Here is a 5,049-nt window from a genome sequence, read left to right on the forward strand (position 1 = left end):
GGCAGACGATACCAATGAACCAACTATCTAAAACAGCTCTCTGTCCAGCTACAGCAAGAAACTCCCCCAGAGTCTGTGATAGGAGGTGGACGTCCGACACCCAGAGTCCTTTTGTCCCACCTTTCTAGATTACTACTCGGAATGCTTGCATTCCTCCTGACTTTGAGCTGTGGGTGGATCCTTTGTTATTTTACAAAAAATTTAAAGAAACAGTTCTTTTAAGTGATATCACCTGACAGTTTGTTTTTACCCTATCAATGCTGTCGTTGTATATAACAGTGTTTTGTAAGTAGTATATGAAGACATAAGAACTGTGAATGCATCACCTACGGCGCTGGTATTTGGCACAGCAGTGAAGACGCCACTTGCGATGTCCGTGTCCCGTTCCAGAGTGCCGGATTTCAAGTCCCAGCAAATCTTCTGATTCCAGCTTCCTGCTACTGCACACCCTGGAAGGCAAAAGGAGACAGCTCAAGTTCTTGGTTTCCCACACTTCCCTGTGAGGCCTGCATGGAGTTCTGGACTCCGGCTCTCAGGCATTTGGGAGATGAACCATCAGATAGAAGACTTCTGTCCATCTCTCTGCCTTTCAAATAGAATGCTTTTAGGTAAATTTGCAAAGGGTCATATAAAACTTGGGTATAAGGCAAAGATAATATGTTCCTGTCTTTAAATTTCTCCAACTTTTCTTCAAGTTACACTTACATTTATACACACATTTTTGCAGTTCGGCTTAGACAGGCTACACCAAAGTAGACAGTGAGATCCAAGGAAATAAAAACTAACAGAATCTTCTTTTCAAAATAATGGAATTTTCAAGGAAATCATGAGTAGGAGAACATAGCTAGAACTAGAAGGTAAATGTTGTTTTCCTTTTGTAGAGCTTCCTACAATTTTGAAAAAGAACATGGCTTTAAGGGATTGGCAGTATTTTTATTCTTAATAGCTACCATAGGGATTGTACCCACTGTGTGGCATAATTATATGTGCCTCTAGAGGATTATGTTTGGAAACAACAAGGATGGATGTTACATGTGCAATTTGGTTTTTTAGTATTTTAATGTATTTCCAGAGATAACCTATTGTGCCAATTACATTATTAAGCTTCAATGCATAAAATGTAAGTTTTTTTAAATGCACCTATCATGCCAATGAAATAAATATGGAACTTTATGGATGTTTGTCATAATTATCTCCTCCAATGAACATGATGACTCAGGTATTTGTACAGCAAAGGCAACACAATTCCTCCCTAACTCCCACGTGTGATAGTCATTTTATTCTTATTGGTGATTCAGTTGTCAGCAGCACACAAATGGGCATGGTGAGGAATATTCAAAATTTCCAATGGAATTAAGGCAAACAATTTATCAGAAGTTAAAAAAAAAAAACTCTTGTACTCTCTTCAGCAAGTGAAAAACTTTCTCATTCTCAGTGACACTCATGTCCTCCACCAGAACAGTTTCTTTTCTCTGACAAATTGACAGAGTTCAGGAGATGAGGAGCAAATACGGCCCCTGAGAAGTCACATGTGAAGCTATTGTGTGACATAGACGTGAGTTTCCTCTCACAAGTCCCATCTTAAACCCAAGGATGGCAATTTGTGTTAGGGTTCTCTGAAAGAGGCGATAGGATAGGGTAAGATAGATAGATAGACACATGATAGACAGATAGATAGATAGATACATACATACATACATACATACATTAGATAGATAGATAGACAGACAAAACTATAGACACAGAGAGAGAAAGAAAAAGAGACCACTGGGATATGGGTTCATTTGATATGGCCGCTCAGTCTCAGGACAGGCCATCTGCCAGATGGAGATGCTGGGATGGAGGCATCCTGGCTCACGTCCAGATCCAGAGGCCTCAGAGGGAAGCTGATAATGTAAGCCTCCATCTGAGGCCACACTTCTGTGCACCCAGGCCCCTGGCATCCTGAGTTCATGGAGCCTGGAGTTCCCAGGAGAGGAAGAGCGGGACGGAGGCAGACGCGGTCCCCTTCCTGGATCTCGTTGTCCCCAGGCCTCTGCAGATGCGATGGTGCCCACTCCCAGGGAGGGTGGGTCTTCCCAAGTCCCCTCGGCCTCACACACTGATCTCTGGAGACACCTACAGATGCATCCCAGCTTACCAGGCTGCCTGCTGTTCCTTGGCCCAGTCAAGCTGAGATGAAGCTTCCCAGCGTGGAGTTTTAGGTAGTGTCTCACCCTAGACAGTGTACACGTTCTTGGTGCTTCTCCTGTAGCCTCAGAAAAAATGAAGCCTTGTGTGTTTCGGGTATTCTTTAAAAATTGTTTTTATGGGACCTGCACTGTGATGTAGTGGATGAAGCTGCTGCCTGCAGTGCTGGCATCCCATGTGGGCGTGGTTCAGGTCCTGGTTGCTCCACTTCTGATCCACATCCCTACTATTGCGTCTGGGAAAGCTTTGGAAGATGGTGCACGTCCTTGGGTCTCTGCACTCAGATGAGAGACCTGGAGGAGGCTCCAGCTCCTGGCTTCAGATTGGCACAGCTCTGGCCTTTTCGGCCATTTGAGGAATGAACCAGAGGATGGAAGGAGATCTCTCTCTCTCTCTCTCTCTTTCTGTCTGTCTGTCTCTGCCTTTCAAATAAATAAACAAATTTTATTTTTTTAAAATTTTTTATTTAATAAATATAAATTTACAAAGTACAACTTTGGCGCCGTGCGCTGCAGCCTGCTCGCAGCAGCCTCCTGCCCCGCGCAGACATGGCCTCAGGTGCCGCCACCACCGCCGCTGTGAAGGGATTTGGGGCCCTGGGATAGGAAGGTCCACAGGCATCTCCCAGCATCTCTGGAGTCCCTGCGTTTGAGTGCGCTTCCCCAGGAATTAGGCAGCCTCTGCTGTCGTGTGGAATCAGCCACGATTGGAATAATTGGTGGAACAGGCCTGGATGATCCAGAAATTTTAGAAGGAAGAACTGAAAAATATGTGGATACTCCATTTGGCAAGCCATCCGATGCCTTAATTTTGGGGAAAATAAAAAATGTTGATTGCGTCCTCCTTGCCAGGACCATGACAAGGCCTCAGACCTTCTATGATGGAAGTCATTCCTGTGCCAGAGGAGTATGCCATATTCCAATGGCTGAGCCATTTTGCCCCAAAACAAGAGAGGTCCTCATAGAGACTGCTAAGAAGCTAGGACTCCGGTGCCACTCAAAGGGGACAATGGTCACAATTGAAGGACCTCGATTTAGCTCCCGGGCAGAAAGCTTCATGTTCCGCACTGGGGAGCGGATGTTATCAATATGACCACTGTTCCAGAGGTGGTTCTTGCCAAAGAGGCTGGAATTTGCTATGCAAGTATTGCCATGGCAACAGATTATGATTGCTGGAAGGAGCACGAGGAAGCAGTTTCAGTGGACCGAGTCTTAAAGACCCTGAAAGAAAATGCCAATAAAGCCAAAAGTTTGCTCCTCACCACCATACCTCAGATAGGGTCCACAGAATGGTCCGAAACCCTCCATAACCTGAAGAATATGGCCCAGTTTTCTGTTTTATTACCAAGACATTAAAATAGCACGGCTGCCTAGAAAAAAGGTGACTTTCTAGTTCCTGTCGTCGTGGGAATTGCTGCTTAACTTGGGGAAAAAAAATTCCTGAGAAAGACATGCAGCTTTCATGCACATTCCTGGGAGAGAAAAACACGTGTAGGAAAGAGAGTACACTGCAGATGCTCAAGACTCCTCCTGGAAGACCTGGACTACTGCAAAACATGGGAGAAAAAGCAAGTGCCCCGTCCACATGTGGGTAAAAATCGTACATTTTAGAATTAAACAAGATACATTCTTCCCTCTGCCTATTAAATTTGCCACAGTAAAGGCCGGGAAGTAATAACTGGTTTCCTGTGTTGCCAAAGACGGTGAAGAAGAAATGGGACTCTGGCTACTTATTGATGTGACTGTAAATTGGTGCAATCTTTGGAAGGCAGTTTGGTAAAATGTATCAACAGGCTCAAAAATATATAGGCATTTTATTTTGTGCATTCTCTTAAGAATTTCTTTCAGAAATTATCATATACATATATAAATAAGAATTTTAATAGGATTAGTAATAGCAGATTTTCAAAACAATATGAATATCCAGCAGTTGGAGATAAGTTGTGGTTGAACTGTGAAGCAGTCAACTGAAAATCATGTTTTCACATAATATTTGATATCTAAAAGAAATGACCATTCTATAATATAAAGTGAAAAACTATGTAAGCATTTTACAGTACTTGTTTTAAAATGCCATGTTAATGTACAGCAAGACTAGAAGTATACAAAATCTTTTATTGTATTTGGGGGAGGAGATACTGGGTAATTTTTATTTTCTTTGAATCTTTCTGTATCCTCATGGTTTCCTACAATGAGTATAATCAAATAATAAAGTTGTAAAAAATAAAAACAAACAAACAAACAAAAAAAACAAAGTACAACTTTTGCATTGTTGTGGCTTTTCCCCCCATAACCTCCCTCCCACCCACAACCATCGCATCTCCCACTCCTTCTCCCATCCCACTCTTCATCAACATTCATTTTCAATTATCCTTATATACAGATGATCAACTTAGTATATACTAAGTAAAGATTTCAATAGACTGCACCTACACAACCGCACAAGATATAGAGTACTGTTCAACTAGTAGTTTTACCATTAATTCTGATAGTACGACACATTAAGGACAGAGATCCTACGTGGGGAGCAGGTGCACAGCGACTCCCATTGTTGATTTAACAATTGACACTCTTATTTATGACGTCAGTAATCACCCAAGGCTCTTGCCATGAGCTGTCAAGGCTATGTAAGCCTCCTGGGTTCACCAACTCTGATCATATTTAGTCAAGGCCATATCACAGTGGAGGTTCCTTCCTCCCTTCAGAGAAAGCTGCCTCCTTCGTTGATGGCCTGTTCTTTCTGCTGAGATCTCATTCACCGAGATCTTTCATTCAGGTCATTTTTGCCACAGTGTCTTTGCTTTCCATGCCTGCGAGACTCTCATGGGCCTTTTAGCCAGATCTGAATGCCCCAAGGGTT

General features: G+C 42.9%; 1 pseudogene across 1 annotated transcript; it reads left to right on the forward strand.

The window, feature by feature from the left end:
* Positions 1-1,952: 1,952 nt before the first annotated feature.
* LOC138844490 (S-methyl-5'-thioadenosine phosphorylase pseudogene) lies at positions 1,953-3,832 on the forward strand (annotated as a pseudogene). The gene is made up of 2 exons (XR_016217179.1): positions 1,953-2,068; positions 2,796-3,832. The product of XR_016217179.1 is annotated as an S-methyl-5'-thioadenosine phosphorylase pseudogene (transcript).
* Positions 3,833-5,049: the final 1,217 nt, after the last annotated feature.

The sequence above is a fragment of the Oryctolagus cuniculus genome, chromosome 11 (assembly GCF_051225735.1).
Source record: "Oryctolagus cuniculus isolate XC-2025 breed Fujian yellow rabbit chromosome 11, ASM5122573v1, whole genome shotgun sequence".
Lineage (NCBI taxonomy): Eukaryota > Metazoa > Chordata > Mammalia > Lagomorpha > Leporidae > Oryctolagus > Oryctolagus cuniculus.